At 47.2% G+C, this 12,723-nt stretch overlaps 29 non-coding genes across 29 annotated transcripts; all 29 read left to right on the top strand.

Annotated features, from left to right (window-relative positions):
- The first annotated feature begins 173 nt into the window (after nt 1-173).
- On the top strand, nt 174-314 carry LOC138678171 (U4 spliceosomal RNA). The gene has a single exon (XR_011321543.1). It is a non-coding gene; the product is annotated as a U4 spliceosomal RNA (small nuclear RNA).
- A 275-nt stretch (nt 315-589) lies between these two features.
- On the top strand, nt 590-730 carry LOC138677889 (U4 spliceosomal RNA). The gene has a single exon (XR_011321279.1). It is a non-coding gene; the product is annotated as a U4 spliceosomal RNA (small nuclear RNA).
- A 275-nt stretch (nt 731-1,005) lies between these two features.
- On the top strand, nt 1,006-1,146 carry LOC138678170 (U4 spliceosomal RNA). Its single transcript, XR_011321542.1, has one exon. It is a non-coding gene; the product is annotated as a U4 spliceosomal RNA (small nuclear RNA).
- Nucleotides 1,147-1,421: 275 nt separating this feature from the next.
- LOC138677573 (U4 spliceosomal RNA) lies at nt 1,422-1,562 on the top strand. The gene has a single exon (XR_011320979.1). It is a non-coding gene; the product is annotated as a U4 spliceosomal RNA (small nuclear RNA).
- Nucleotides 1,563-1,837: 275 nt separating this feature from the next.
- LOC138677888 (U4 spliceosomal RNA) lies at nt 1,838-1,978 on the top strand. Its single transcript, XR_011321278.1, has one exon. It is a non-coding gene; the product is annotated as a U4 spliceosomal RNA (small nuclear RNA).
- A 275-nt stretch (nt 1,979-2,253) lies between these two features.
- On the top strand, nt 2,254-2,394 carry LOC138677887 (U4 spliceosomal RNA). The gene has a single exon (XR_011321277.1). It is a non-coding gene; the product is annotated as a U4 spliceosomal RNA (small nuclear RNA).
- A 275-nt stretch (nt 2,395-2,669) lies between these two features.
- On the top strand, nt 2,670-2,810 carry LOC138677562 (U4 spliceosomal RNA). Its single transcript, XR_011320968.1, has one exon. It is a non-coding gene; the product is annotated as a U4 spliceosomal RNA (small nuclear RNA).
- Nucleotides 2,811-3,085: 275 nt separating this feature from the next.
- Nucleotides 3,086-3,226, top strand: LOC138677649 (U4 spliceosomal RNA). The gene has a single exon (XR_011321052.1). It is a non-coding gene; the product is annotated as a U4 spliceosomal RNA (small nuclear RNA).
- Nucleotides 3,227-3,501: 275 nt separating this feature from the next.
- LOC138677886 (U4 spliceosomal RNA) lies at nt 3,502-3,642 on the top strand. Its single transcript, XR_011321276.1, has one exon. It is a non-coding gene; the product is annotated as a U4 spliceosomal RNA (small nuclear RNA).
- Nucleotides 3,643-3,917: 275 nt separating this feature from the next.
- On the top strand, nt 3,918-4,058 carry LOC138677555 (U4 spliceosomal RNA). Its single transcript, XR_011320961.1, has one exon. It is a non-coding gene; the product is annotated as a U4 spliceosomal RNA (small nuclear RNA).
- Nucleotides 4,059-4,333: 275 nt separating this feature from the next.
- On the top strand, nt 4,334-4,474 carry LOC138677661 (U4 spliceosomal RNA). The gene has a single exon (XR_011321063.1). It is a non-coding gene; the product is annotated as a U4 spliceosomal RNA (small nuclear RNA).
- A 275-nt stretch (nt 4,475-4,749) lies between these two features.
- LOC138677512 (U4 spliceosomal RNA) lies at nt 4,750-4,890 on the top strand. Its single transcript, XR_011320919.1, has one exon. It is a non-coding gene; the product is annotated as a U4 spliceosomal RNA (small nuclear RNA).
- A 275-nt stretch (nt 4,891-5,165) lies between these two features.
- On the top strand, nt 5,166-5,306 carry LOC138677518 (U4 spliceosomal RNA). The gene has a single exon (XR_011320925.1). It is a non-coding gene; the product is annotated as a U4 spliceosomal RNA (small nuclear RNA).
- Nucleotides 5,307-5,581: 275 nt separating this feature from the next.
- On the top strand, nt 5,582-5,722 carry LOC138677884 (U4 spliceosomal RNA). Its single transcript, XR_011321275.1, has one exon. It is a non-coding gene; the product is annotated as a U4 spliceosomal RNA (small nuclear RNA).
- Nucleotides 5,723-5,997: 275 nt separating this feature from the next.
- LOC138677883 (U4 spliceosomal RNA) lies at nt 5,998-6,138 on the top strand. The gene has a single exon (XR_011321274.1). It is a non-coding gene; the product is annotated as a U4 spliceosomal RNA (small nuclear RNA).
- Nucleotides 6,139-6,413: 275 nt separating this feature from the next.
- On the top strand, nt 6,414-6,554 carry LOC138677882 (U4 spliceosomal RNA). Its single transcript, XR_011321273.1, has one exon. It is a non-coding gene; the product is annotated as a U4 spliceosomal RNA (small nuclear RNA).
- A 275-nt stretch (nt 6,555-6,829) lies between these two features.
- Nucleotides 6,830-6,970, top strand: LOC138677881 (U4 spliceosomal RNA). The gene has a single exon (XR_011321272.1). It is a non-coding gene; the product is annotated as a U4 spliceosomal RNA (small nuclear RNA).
- Nucleotides 6,971-7,245: 275 nt separating this feature from the next.
- Nucleotides 7,246-7,386, top strand: LOC138677880 (U4 spliceosomal RNA). Its single transcript, XR_011321271.1, has one exon. It is a non-coding gene; the product is annotated as a U4 spliceosomal RNA (small nuclear RNA).
- A 275-nt stretch (nt 7,387-7,661) lies between these two features.
- Nucleotides 7,662-7,802, top strand: LOC138678147 (U4 spliceosomal RNA). Its single transcript, XR_011321521.1, has one exon. It is a non-coding gene; the product is annotated as a U4 spliceosomal RNA (small nuclear RNA).
- A 275-nt stretch (nt 7,803-8,077) lies between these two features.
- LOC138677879 (U4 spliceosomal RNA) lies at nt 8,078-8,218 on the top strand. The gene has a single exon (XR_011321270.1). It is a non-coding gene; the product is annotated as a U4 spliceosomal RNA (small nuclear RNA).
- A 275-nt stretch (nt 8,219-8,493) lies between these two features.
- On the top strand, nt 8,494-8,634 carry LOC138677531 (U4 spliceosomal RNA). The gene has a single exon (XR_011320938.1). It is a non-coding gene; the product is annotated as a U4 spliceosomal RNA (small nuclear RNA).
- Nucleotides 8,635-8,909: 275 nt separating this feature from the next.
- On the top strand, nt 8,910-9,050 carry LOC138677564 (U4 spliceosomal RNA). Its single transcript, XR_011320970.1, has one exon. It is a non-coding gene; the product is annotated as a U4 spliceosomal RNA (small nuclear RNA).
- A 275-nt stretch (nt 9,051-9,325) lies between these two features.
- LOC138677878 (U4 spliceosomal RNA) lies at nt 9,326-9,466 on the top strand. Its single transcript, XR_011321269.1, has one exon. It is a non-coding gene; the product is annotated as a U4 spliceosomal RNA (small nuclear RNA).
- A 275-nt stretch (nt 9,467-9,741) lies between these two features.
- LOC138677710 (U4 spliceosomal RNA) lies at nt 9,742-9,882 on the top strand. Its single transcript, XR_011321108.1, has one exon. It is a non-coding gene; the product is annotated as a U4 spliceosomal RNA (small nuclear RNA).
- Nucleotides 9,883-10,157: 275 nt separating this feature from the next.
- On the top strand, nt 10,158-10,298 carry LOC138677597 (U4 spliceosomal RNA). The gene has a single exon (XR_011321002.1). It is a non-coding gene; the product is annotated as a U4 spliceosomal RNA (small nuclear RNA).
- A 275-nt stretch (nt 10,299-10,573) lies between these two features.
- On the top strand, nt 10,574-10,714 carry LOC138678164 (U4 spliceosomal RNA). The gene has a single exon (XR_011321536.1). It is a non-coding gene; the product is annotated as a U4 spliceosomal RNA (small nuclear RNA).
- Nucleotides 10,715-10,989: 275 nt separating this feature from the next.
- On the top strand, nt 10,990-11,130 carry LOC138677877 (U4 spliceosomal RNA). The gene has a single exon (XR_011321268.1). It is a non-coding gene; the product is annotated as a U4 spliceosomal RNA (small nuclear RNA).
- A 275-nt stretch (nt 11,131-11,405) lies between these two features.
- Nucleotides 11,406-11,546, top strand: LOC138678199 (U4 spliceosomal RNA). Its single transcript, XR_011321570.1, has one exon. It is a non-coding gene; the product is annotated as a U4 spliceosomal RNA (small nuclear RNA).
- A 996-nt stretch (nt 11,547-12,542) lies between these two features.
- LOC138677724 (U4 spliceosomal RNA) lies at nt 12,543-12,681 on the top strand. Its single transcript, XR_011321120.1, has one exon. It is a non-coding gene; the product is annotated as a U4 spliceosomal RNA (small nuclear RNA).
- Nucleotides 12,682-12,723: the final 42 nt, after the last annotated feature.

The raw sequence follows: 12,723 nt of genomic DNA, 5'->3' as shown, positions 1-12,723 counted from the left end.
AAGGAGAAAGTGAGCTGGTCTGGCTGTAATGGGCAAAAATGATGTCTTCCCTGAGCCCTTAGACTGTCGACACCTTGAAGCAGTGCGGGAGGGCCAGTGGTCAAATGGATCTCACCATAACTTAAATGAGCTCTTCCTTGGAAGCGGGAATTCCTAGTCGCCCAACTTCCTCCAACTTTGCGCAGTGGCAATATCGTAGCCCATGAGGTATAACCGAGGCGTGATTATTGCTAATTGAAAACTTTTCCCAATACCTCGCCATGATGACTTGAAATATAGTCAGCATTGGCAATTTTTGTTGGTCTCTCAGGAGACTTCATCCATGGTATGCAAATGACAGAGTCTTAGCTCCTCCCAGTGTGGAGGAGAATCCTTGCTTCCCACAGCAAAGTATTGATGGTTTATGCCTGGAGCAGAAGGAGAAAGTGAGCTGGTATGGCTGTAATGGGCAAAAATGATGTCTTCCCTGAGCCCTTAGACTGTCGACACCTTGAAGCAGTGCGGGAGGGCCAGTGGTCAAATGGATCTCACCATAACTTAAATGAGCTCTTCCTTGGAAGCGGGAATTCCTAGTCGCCCAACTTCCTCCAACTTTGCGCAGTGGCAATATCGTAGCCCATGAGGTATAACCGAGGCGTGATTATTGCTAATTGAAAACTTTTCCCAATACCCCGCCATGATGACTTGAAATATAGTCAGCATTGGCAATTTTTGTTGGTCTCTCAGGAGACTTCATCCATGGTATGCAAATGACAGAGTCTTAGCTCCTCCCAGTGTGGAGGAGAATCCTTGCTTCCCACAGCAACGTATTGATGGTTTATGCCTGGAGCAGAAGGAGAAAGTGAGCTGGTCTGGCTGTAATGGGCAAAAATGATGTCTTCCCTGAGCCCTTAGACTGTCGACACCTTGAAGCAGTGCGGGAGGGCCAGTGGTCAAATGGATCTCACCATAACTTAAATGAGCTCTTCCTTGGAAGCGGGAATTCCTAGTCGCCCAACTTCCTCCAACTTTGCGCAGTGGCAATATCGTAGCCCATGAGGTATAACCGAGGCGTGATTATTGCTAATTGAAAACTTTTCCCAATACCTCGCCATGATGACTTGAAATATAGTCAGCATTGGCAATTTTTGTTGGTCTCTCAGGAGACTTCATCCATGGTATGCAAATGACAGAGTCTTAGCTCCTCCCAGTGTGGAGGAGAATCATTGCTTCCCACAGCAACGTATTGATGGTTTATGCCTGGAGCAGAAGGAGAAAGTGAGCTGGTCTGGCTGTAATGGGCAAAAATGATGTCTTCCCTGAGCCCTTAGACTGTCGACACCTTGAAGCAGTGCGGGAGGGCCAGTGGTCAAATGGATCTCACCATAACTTAAATGAGCTCTTCCTTGGAAGCGGGAATTCCTAGTCGCCCAACTTCCTCCAACTTTGCGCAGTGGCAATATCGTAGCCCATGAGGTATAACCAAGGCGTGATTATTGCTAATTGAAAACTTTTCCCAATACCCCGCCATGATGACTTGAAATATAGTCAGCATTGGCAATTTTTGTTGGTCTCTCAGGAGACTTCATCCATGGTATGCAAATGACAGAGTCTTAGCTCCTCCCAGTGTGGAGGAGAATCCTTGCTTCCCACAGCAACGTATTGATGGTTTATGCCTGGAGCAGAAGGAGAAAGTGAGCTGGTCTGGCTGTAATGGGCAAAAATGATGTCTTCCCTGAGCCCTTAGACTGTCGACACCTTGAAGCAGTGCGGGAGGGCCAGTGGTCAAATGGATCTCACCATAACTTAAATGAGCTCTTCCTTGGAAGCGGGAATTCCTAGTCGCCCAACTTCCTCCAACTTTGCGCAGTGGCAATATCGTAGCCCATGAGGTATAACCGAGGCGTGATTATTGCTAATTGAAAACTTTTCCCAATACCCCGCCATGATGACTTGAAATATAGTCAGCATTGGCAATTTTTGTTGGTCTCTCAGGAGACTTCATCCATGGTATGCAAATGACAGAGTCTTAGCTCCTCCCAGTGTGGAGGAGAATCCTTGCTACCCACAGCAACGTATTGATGGTTTATGCCTGGAGCAGAAGGAGAAAGTGAGCTGGTCTGGCTGTAATGGGCAAAAATGATGTCTTCCCTGAGCCCTTAGACTGTCGACACCTTGAAGCAGTGCGGGAGGGCCAGTGGTCAAATGGATCTCACCATAACTTAAATGAGCTCTTCCTTGGAAGCGGGAATTCCTAGTCGCCCAACTTCCTCCAACTTTGCGCAGTGGCAATATCGTAGCCCATGAGGTATAACCGAGGCGTGATTATTGCTAATTGAAAACTTTTCCCAATACCCCGCCATGATGACTTGAAATATAGTCAGCATTGGCAATTTTTGTTGGTCTCTCAGGAGACTTCATCCATGGTATGCAAATGACAGAGTCTTAGCTCCTCCCAGTGTGGAGAAAAATCCTTGCTTCCCACAGCAACGTATTGATGGTTTATGCCTGGAGCAGAAGGAGAAAGTGAGCTGGTCTGGCTGTAATGGGCAAAAATGATGTCTTCCCTGAGCCCTTAGACTGTCGACACCTTGAAGCAGTGTGGGAGGGCCAGTGGTCAAATGGATCTCACCATAACTTAAATGAGCTCTTCCTTGGAAGCGGGAATTCCTAGTCGCCCAACTTCCTCCAACTTTGCGCAGTGGCAATATCGTAGCCCATGAGGTATAACCGAGGCGTGATTATTGCTAATTGAAAACTTTTCCCAATACCCCGCCATGATGACTTGAAATATAGTCAGCGTTGGCTATTTTTGTTAGTCTCTCAGGAGACTTCATCCAAGGTATGCAAATGACAGAGTCTTAGCTCCTCCCAGCGTGGAGGAGAATCCTTGCTTCCCACAGCAACGTATTGATGGTTTATGCCTGGAGCAGAAGGAGAAAGTGAGCTGGTCTGGCTGTAATGGGCAAAAATGATGTCTTCCCTGAGCCCTTAGACTGTCGACACCTTGAAGCAGTGCGGGAGGGCCAGTGGTCAAATGGATCTCACCATAACTTAAATGAGCTCTTCCTTGGAAGCGGGAATTCCTAGTCGCCCAACTTCCTCCAACTTTGCGCAGTGGCAATATCGTAGCACATGAGGTATAACCGAGGCGTGATTATTGCTAATTGAAAACTTTTCCCAATACCCCGCCATGATGACTTGAAATATAGTCAGCATTGGCAATTTTTGTTGGTCTCTCAGGAGACTTCATCCATGGTATGCAAATGACAGAGTCTTAGATCCTCCCAGCGTGGAGGAGAATCCTTGCTTCCCACAGCAACGTATTGATGGTTTATGCCTGGAGCAGAATGAGAAAGTGAGCTGGTCTGGCTGTAATGGGCAAAAATGATGTCTTCCCTGAGCCCTTAGACTGTCGACACCTTGAAGCAGTGCGGGAGGGCCAGTGGTCAAATGGATCTCACCATAACTTAAATGAGCTCTTCCTTGGAAGCGGGAATTCCTAGTCGCCCAACTTCCTCCAACTTTGCGCAGTGGCAATATCGTAGCCCATGAGGTATAACCGAGGCGTGATTATTGCTAATTGAAAACTTTTCCCAATACCCCGCCATGATGACTTGAAATATAGTCAGCATTGGCAATTTTTGTTGGTCTCTCAGGAGACTTCATCCATGGTATGCAAATGACAGAGTCTTAGCTCCTCCCAGTGTGGAGGAGAATCCTTGCTACCCACAGCAACGTATTGATGGTTTATGCCTGGAGCAGAAGGAGAAAGTGAGCTGGTCTGGCTGTAATGGGCAAAAATGATGTCTTCCCTGAGCCCTTAGACTGTCGACACCTTGAAGCAGTGCGGGAGGGCCAGTGGTCAAATGGATCTCACCATAACTTAAATGAGCTCTTCCTTGGAAGCGGGAATTCCTAGTCGCCCAACTTCCTCCAACTTTGCGCAGTGGCAATATCGTAGCCCATGAGGTATAACCGAGGCGTGATTATTGCTAATTGAAAGCTTTTCCCAATACCCCGCCATGATGACTTGAAATATAGTCAGCATTGGCAATTTTTGTTGGTCTCTCAGGAGACTTCATCCATGGTATGCAAATGACAGAGTCTTAGCTCCTCCCAGTGTGGAGGAAAATCCTTGCTTCCCACAGCAACGTATTGATGGTTTATGCCTGGAGCAGAAGGAGAAAGTGAGCTGGTCTGGCTGTAATGGGCAAAAATGATGTCTTCCCTGAGCCCTTAGACTGTCGACACCTTGAAGCAGTGCGGGAGGGCCAGTGGTCAAATGGATCTCACCATAACTTAAATGAGCTCTTCCTTGGAAGCGGGAATTCCTAGTCGCCCAACTTCCTCCATCTTTGCGCAGTGGCAATATCGTAGCACATGAGGTATAACCGAGGCGTGATTATTGCTAATTGAAAACTTTTCCCAATACCCCGCCATGATGACTTGAAATATAGTCAGCATTGGCAATTTTTGTTGGTCTTTCAGGAGACTTCATCCATGGTATGCAAATGACAGAGTCTTAGCTTCTCCCAGCGTGGAGGAGAATCCTTGCTTCCCACAGCAACGTATTGATGGTTTATGCCTGGAGCAGAAGGAGAAAGTGAGCTGGTCTGGCTGTAATGGGCAAAAATGATGTCTTCCCTGAGCCTTTAGACTGTCGACACCTTGAAGCAGTGCGGGAGGGCCAGTGGTCAAATGGATCTCACCATAACTTAAATGAGCTCTTCCTTGGAAGCGGGAATTCCTAGTCGCCCAACTTCCTCCAACTTTGCGCAGTGGCAATATTGTAGCCCATGAGGTATAACCGAGGCGTGATTATTGCTAATTGAAAACTTTTTCCAATACCCCGCCATGATGACTTGAAATATAGTCAGCATTGGCAATTTTTGTTGGTCTCTCAGGAGACTTCGTCCATGGTATGCAAATGACAGAGTCTTAGCTCCTCCCAGTGTGGAGGAGAATCCTTGCTACCCACAGCAACGTATTGATGGTTTATGCCTGGAGCAGAAGGAGAAAGTGAGCTGGTCTGGCTGTAATGGGCAAAAATGATGTCTTCCCTGAGCCCTTAGACTGTCGACACCTTGAAGCAGTGCGGGAGGGCCAGTGGTCAAATGGATCTCACCATAACTTAAATGAGCTCTTCCTTGGAAGCGGGAATTCCTAGTCGCCCAACTTCCTCCAACTTTGCGCAGTGGCAATATCGTAGCCCATGAGGTATAACCGAGGCGTGATTATTGCTAATTGAAAACTTTTCCCAATACCCCGCCATGATGACTTGAAATATAGTCACCGTTGGCAATTTTTGTTGGTCTCTCAGGAGACTTCATCCATGGTATGCAAATGACAGAGTCTTAGCTCCTCCCAGTGTGGAGGAGAATCCTTGCTTTCCACAGCAACGTATTGATGGTTTATGCCTGGAGCAGAAGGAGAAAGTGAGCTGGTCTGGCTGTAATGGGCAAAAATGATGTCTTCCCTGAGCCCTTAGACTGTCGACACCTTGAAGCAGTGCGGGAGGGCCAGTGGTCAAATGGATCTCACCATAACTTAAATGAGCTCTTCCTTGGAAGCGGGAATTCCTAGTCGCCCAACTTCCTCCAACTTTGCGCAGTGGCAATATCGTAGCCCATGAGGTATAACCGAGGCGTGATTATTGCTAATTGAAAACTTTTCCCAATACCCCGCCATGATGACTTGAAATATAGTCAGCATTGGCAATTTTTGTTGGTCTCTCAGGAGACTTCATCCATGGTATGCAAATGACAGAGTCTTAGCTCCTCCCAGTGTGGAGGAGAATCCTTGCTTCCCACAGCAACGTATTGATGGTTTATGCCTGGAGCAGAAGGAGAAAGTGAGCTGGTCTGGCTGTAATGGGCAAAAATGATGTCTTCCCTGAGCCCTTAGACTGTCGACACCTTGAAGCAGTGCGGGAGGGCCAGTGGTCAAATGGATCTCACCATAACTTAAATGAGCTCTTCCTTGGAAGCGGGAATTCCTAGTCGCCCAACTTCCTCCAACTTTGCGCAGTGGCAATATCGTAGCCCATGAGGTATAACCGAGGCGTGATTATTGCTAATTGAAAACTTTTCCCAATACCCCGCCATGATGACTTGAAATATAGTCAGCATTGGCAATTTTTGTTGGTCTCTCAGGAGACTTCATCCATGGTATGCAAATGACAGAGTCTTAGCTCCTCCCAGTGTGGAGGAGAATCCTTGCTTCCCACAGCAACTTATTGATGGTTTATGCCTGGAGCAGAAGGAGAAAGTGAGCTGGTCTGGCTGTAATGGGCAAAAATGATGTCTTCCCTGAGCCCTTAGACTGTCGACACCTTGAAGCAGTGCGGGAGGGCCAGTGGTCAAATGGATCTCACCATAACTTAAATGAGCTCTTCCTTGGAAGCGGGAATTCCTAGTCGCCCAACTTCCTCCAACTTTGCGCAGTGGCAATATCGTAGCCCATGAGGTATAACCGAGGCGTGATTATTGCTAATTGAAAACTTTTCCCAATACCCCGCCATGATGACTTGAAATATAGTCAGCATTGGCAATTTTTGTTGGTCTCTCAGGAGACTTCATCCATGGTATGCAAATGACAGAGTCTTAGCTCCTCCCAGTGTGGAGGAGAATCCTTGCTTCCCACAGCAACGTATTGATGGTTTATGCCTGGAGCAGAAGGAGAAAGTGAGCTGGTCTGGCTGTAATGGGCAAAAATGATGTCTTCCCTGAGCCCTTAGACTGTCGACACCTTGAAGCAGTGCGGGAGGGCCAGTGGTCAAATGGATCTCACCATAACTTAAATGAGCTCTTCCTTGGAAGCGGGAATTCCTAGTCGCCCAACTTCCTCCAACTTTGCGCAGTGGCAATATCGTAGCCCATGAGGTATAACCGAGGCGTGATTATTGCTAATTGAAAACTTTTCCCAATACCCCGCCATGATGACTTGAAATATAGTCAGCATTGGCAATTTTTGTTGGTCTCTCAGGAGACTTCATCCATGGTATGCAAATGACAGAGTCTTAGCTCCTCCCAGTGTGGAGGAGAATGCTTGCTTCCCACAGCAACGTATTGATGGTTTATGCCTGGAGCAGAAGGAGAAAGTGAGCTGGGCTGGCTGTAATGGGCAAAAATGATGTCTTCCCTGAGCCCTTAGACTGTCGACACCTTGAAGCAGTGCGGGAGGGCCAGTGGTCAAATGGATCTCACCATAACTTAAATGAGCTCTTCCTTGGAAGCGGGAATTCCTAGTCGCCCAACTTCCTCCAACTTTGCGCAGTGGCAATATCGTAGCCCATGAGGTATAACCGAGGCGTGATTATTGCTAATTGAAAACTTTTCCCAATACCCCGCCATGATGACTTGAAATATAGTCAGCATTGGCAATTTTTGTTGGTCTCTCAGGAGACTTCATCCATGGTATGCAAATGACAGAGTCTTAGCTCCTCCCAGTGTGGAGGAGAATCCTTGCTTCCCTCAGCAACGTATTGATGGTTTATGCCTGGAGCAGAAGGAGAAAATGAGCTGGTCTGGCTGTAATGGGCAAAAATGATGTCTTCCCTGAGCCCTTAGACTGTCGACACCTTGAAGCAGTGCGGGAGGGCCAGTGGTCAAATGGATCTCACCATAACTTAAATGAGCTCTTCCTTGGAAGCGGGAATTCCTAGTCGCCCAACTTCCTCCAACTTTGCGCAGTGGCAATATCGTAGCCCATGAGGTATAACCGAGGCGTGATTATTGCTAATTGAAAACTTTTCCCAATATCCCGCCATGATGACTTGAAATATAGTCAGCATTGGCAATTTTTGTTGGTCTCTCAGGAGACGTCATCCATGGTATGCAAATGACAGAGTCTTAACTCCTCCCAGTGTGGAGGCGAATCCTTGCTTCCCACAGCAACGTATTGATGGTTTATGCCTGGGGCAGAAGGAGAAAGTGAGCTGGTCTGGCTGTAATGGGCAAAAATGATGTCTTCCCTGAGCCCTTAGACTGTCGACACCTTGAAGCAGTGCGGGAGGGCCAGTGGTCAAATGGATCTCACCATAACTTAAATGAGCTCTTCCTTGGAAGCGGGAATTCCTAGTCGCCCAACTTTCTCCAACTTTGCGCAGTGGCAATATCGTAGCCCATGAGGTATAACCGAGGCGTGATTATTGCTAATTGAAAACTTTTCCCAATACCCCGCCATGATGACTTGAAATATAGTCAGCATTGGCAATTTTTGTTGGTCTCTCAGGAGACTTCATCCATGGTATGCACATGACAGAGTCTTAGCTCCTCCCAGTGTGGAGGAGAATCCTTGCTTCCCACAGCAACGTATTGATGGTTTATGCCTGGAGCAGAAGGAGAAAGTGAGCTGGGCTGGCTGTAATGGGCAAAAATGATGTCTTCCCTGAGCCCTTAGACTGTCGACACCTTGAAGCAGTGCGGGAGGGCCAGTGGTCAAATGGATCTCACCATAACTTAAATGAGCTCTTCCTTGGAAGCGGGAATTCCTAGTCGCCCAACTTCCTCCAACTTTGCGCAGTGGCAATATCGTAGCCCATGAGGCATAACCGAGGCGTGATTATTGCTAATTGAAAACTTTTCCCAATACCCCGCCATGATGACTTGAAATATAGTCAGCATTGGCAATTTTTGTTGGTCTCTCAGGAGACTTCATCCATGGTATGCAAATGACAGAGTCTTAGCTCCTCCCAGTGTGGAGGAGAATCCTTGCTTCCCACAGCAACGTATTGATGGTTTATGCCTGGAGCAGAAGGAGAAAGTGAGCTGGTCTGGCTGTAATGGGCAAAAATGATGTCTTCCCTGAGCCCTTAGACTGTCGACACCTTGAAGCAGTGCGGGAGGGCCAGTGGTCAAATGGATCTCACCATAACTTAAATGAGCTCTTCCTTGGAAGCGGGAATTCCTAGTCGCCCAACTTCCTCCAACTTTGCGCAGTGGCAATATCGTAGCCCATGAGGTATAACCGAGGCATGATTATTGCTAATTGAAAACTTTTCCCAATACCCCGCCATGATGACTTGAAATATAGTCAGCATTGGCAATTTTTGTTGGTCTCTCAGGAGACTTCATCCATGGTATGCAAATGACAGAGTCTTAGCTCCTCCCAGTGTGGAGGAGAATCCTTGCTTCCCACAGCAACGTATTGATGGTTTATGCCTGGAGCAGAAGGAGAAAGTGAGCTGGTCTGGCTGTAATGGGCAAAAATGATGTCTTCCCTGAGCCCTTAGACTGTCGACATCTTGAAGCAGTGCGGGAGGGCCAGTGGTCAAATGGATCTCACCATAACTTAAATGAGCTCTTCCTTGGAAGCGGGAATTCCTAGTCGCCCAACTTCCTCCAACTTTGCGCAGTGGCAATATCGTAGCCCATGAGGTATAACCGAGGCGTGATTATTGCTAATTGAAAACTTTTCCCAATACCCCGCCATGATGACTTGAAATATAGTCAGCATTGGCAATTTTTGTTGGTCTCTCAGGAGACTTCATCCATGGTATGCAAATGACAGAGTCTTAGCTCCTCCCAGTGTGGAGGAGAATCCTTGCGTCCCACAGCAACGTATTGATGGTTTATGCCTGGAGCAGAAGGAGAAAGTGAGCTGGTCCGGCTGTAATGGGCAAAAATGATGTCTTCCCTGAGCCCTTAGACTGTCGACACCTTGAAGCAGTGCGGGAGGGCCAGTGGTCAAATGGATCTCACCATAACTTAAATGAGCTCTTCCTTGGAAGCGGGAATTCCTAGTCGCCCAACTTCCTCCAACTTTGCGCAGTGGCAATATCGTAGCCCATGAGGTATAACCGAGGCGTGATTATTGCTAATTGAAAACTTTTCCCAATACCCCGCCATGATGACTTGAAATATAGTCAGCATTGACAATTTTTGTTGGTGTCTCAGGAGACTTCATCCATGGTATGCAAATGACAGAGTCTTAGCTCCTCCCAGTGTGGAGGAGAATCCTTGCTTCCCACAGCAACGTATTGATGGTTTATGCCTGGAGCGGAAGGAGAAAGTGAGCTGGTCTGGCTGTAATGGGCAAAAATGATGTCTTCCCTGAGCCCTTAGACTGTCGACACCTTGAAGCAGTGCGGGAGGGCCAGTGGTCAAATGGATCTCACCATAACTTAAATGAGCTCTTCCTTGGAAGCGGGAATTCCTAGTCGCCCAAATTCCTCCAACTTTGCGCAGTGGCAATATCGTAGCCCATGAGGTATAACCGAGGCGTAATTATTGCTAATTGAAAACTTTTCCCAATACCCCGCCATGATGACTTGAAATATAGTCAGCATTGGCAATTTTTGTTGGTCTCTCAGGAGACTTCATCCGTGGTATGCAAATGACAGAGTCTTAGCTCCTCCCAGTGTGGAGGAGAATCCTTGCTTCCCACAGCAACGTATTGATGGTTTATGCCTGGAGCAGAAGGAGAAAGTGAGCTGGTCTGGCTGTAATGGGCAAAAATGATGTCTTCCCTGAGCCCTTAGACTGTCGACACCTTGAAGCAGTGCGGGAGGGCCAGTGGTCAAATGGATCTCACCATAACTTAAATGAGCTCTTCCTTGGAAGCGGGAATTCCTAGTCGCCCAACTTCCTCCAACTTTGCGCAGTGGCAATATCGTAGCCCATGAGGTATAACCGAGGCGTGATTATTGCTAATTGAAAACTTTTCCCAATACCCCGCCATGATGACTTGAAATATAGTCAGCATTGGCAATTTTTGTTGGTCTCTGAGGAGACTTCATCCATGGTATGCAAATGACAGAGTCTTAGCTCCTCCCAGTGTGGAGGAGAATCCTTGCTTCCCACAGCAACGTATTGATGGTTCATGCCTGGAGCAGAAGGAGAAAGTGAGCTGGTCTGGCTGTAATGGGCAAAAATGATGTCTTCCCTGAGCCCTTAGACTGTCGACACCTTGAAGCAGTGCGGGAGGGCCAGTGGTCAAATGGATCTCACCATAACTTAAATGAGCTCTTCCTTGGAAGCGGGAATTCCTAGTCGCCCAACTTCCTCCAACTTTGCGCAGTGGCAATATCGTAGCCCATGAGGTATAACCGAGGCGTGATTATTGCTAATTGAAAACTTTTCCCAATACCCCGCCATGATGACTTGAAATATAGTCAGCATTGGCAATTTTTGTTGGTCTCTCAGGAGACTTCATCCATGGTATGCAAATGACAGAGTCTTAGCTCCTCCCAGTGTGGAGGAGAATCCTTGCTTCCCACAGCAACGTATTGATGGTTTATGCCTGGAGCAGAAGGAGAAAGTGAGCTGGTCTGGCTGTAATGGGCAAAAATGATGTCTTCCCTGAGCCCTTAGACTGTCGACACCTTGAAGCAGTGCGGGAGGGCCAGTGGTCAAATGGATCTCACCATAACTTAAATGAGCTCTTCCTTGGAAGCGGGAATTCCTAGTCGCCCAACTTCCTCCAACTTTGCGCAGTGGCAATATCGTAGCCCATGAGGTATAACCGAGGCGTGATTATTGCTAATTGAAAACTTTTCCCAATACACCGCCATGATGACTTAAAATATAGTCAGCATTGGCAATTTTTGTTGGTCTCTCAGGAGACTTCATCCATGGTATGCAAATGACAGAGTCTTAGCTCCTCCCAGTGTGGAGGAGAATCCTTGCTTCCCACAGCAACGTATTGATGGTTTATGCCTGGAGCAGAAGGAGAAAGTGAGCTGGTCTGGCTGTAATGGGCAAAAATTATGTCTTCCCTGAGCCCTTAGACTGTCGACACCTTGAAGCAGTGCGGGAGGGCCAGTGGTCAAATGGATCTCACCATAACTTAAATGAGCTCTTCCTTGGAAGCGGGAATTCCTAGTCGCCCAACTTCCTCCAACTTTGCGAAGTGGCAATATCGTAGCCCATGAGGTATAACCATAGTAACATAGTAACATAGTAACATAGTTAGTAAGGCCGAAAAAAGACATTTGTCCATCCAGTTCAGCCTATATTCCATCATAATAAATACCCAGATCTACGTCCTTCTACAGAACCTAATAATTGTATGATACAATATTGTTCTGCTCCAGGAAGACATCCAGGCCTCTCTTGAACCCCTCGACTGAGTTCGCCATCACCACCTCCTCAGGCAAGCAATTCCAGATTCTCACTGCCCTAACAGTAAAGAATCCTCTTCTATGTTGGTGGAAAAACCTTCTCTCCTCCAGACGCAAAGAATGCCCCCTTGTGCCCGTCACCTTCCTTGGTATAAACAGATCCTCAGCGAGATATTTGTATTGTCCCCTTATATACTTATACATGGTTATTAGATCGCCCCTCAGTCGTCTTTTTTCTAGACTAAATAATCCTAATTTCGCTAATCTATCTGGGTATTGTAGTTCTCCCATCCCCTTTATTAATTTTGTTGCCCTCCTTTGTACTCTCTCTAGTTCCATTATATCCTTCCTGAGCACCGGTGCCCAAAACTGGACACAGTACTCCATGTGCGGTCTAACTAGGGATTTGTACAGAGGCAGTATAATGCTCTCATCATGTGTATCCAGACCTCTTTTAATGCACCCCATGATCCTGTTTGCCTTGGCAGCTGCTGCCTGGCACTGGCTGCTCCAGGTAAGTTTATCATTAACTAGGATCCGAGGCGTGATTATTGTTAATTGAAAACTTTTCCCAATACCCCGCCATGATGACTTGAAATATAGTCAGCATTGGCAATTTTTGTTGGTCTCTCAGGAGACTTCATCCATGGTATGCAAATGACAGAGTCTTAGCTCCTCCC

This window comes from Ranitomeya imitator, chromosome 4, assembly GCF_032444005.1.
Source record: "Ranitomeya imitator isolate aRanImi1 chromosome 4, aRanImi1.pri, whole genome shotgun sequence".
Lineage (NCBI taxonomy): Eukaryota > Metazoa > Chordata > Amphibia > Anura > Dendrobatidae > Ranitomeya > Ranitomeya imitator.
This window is presented reverse-complemented; position numbering and strand designations above follow the sequence as displayed.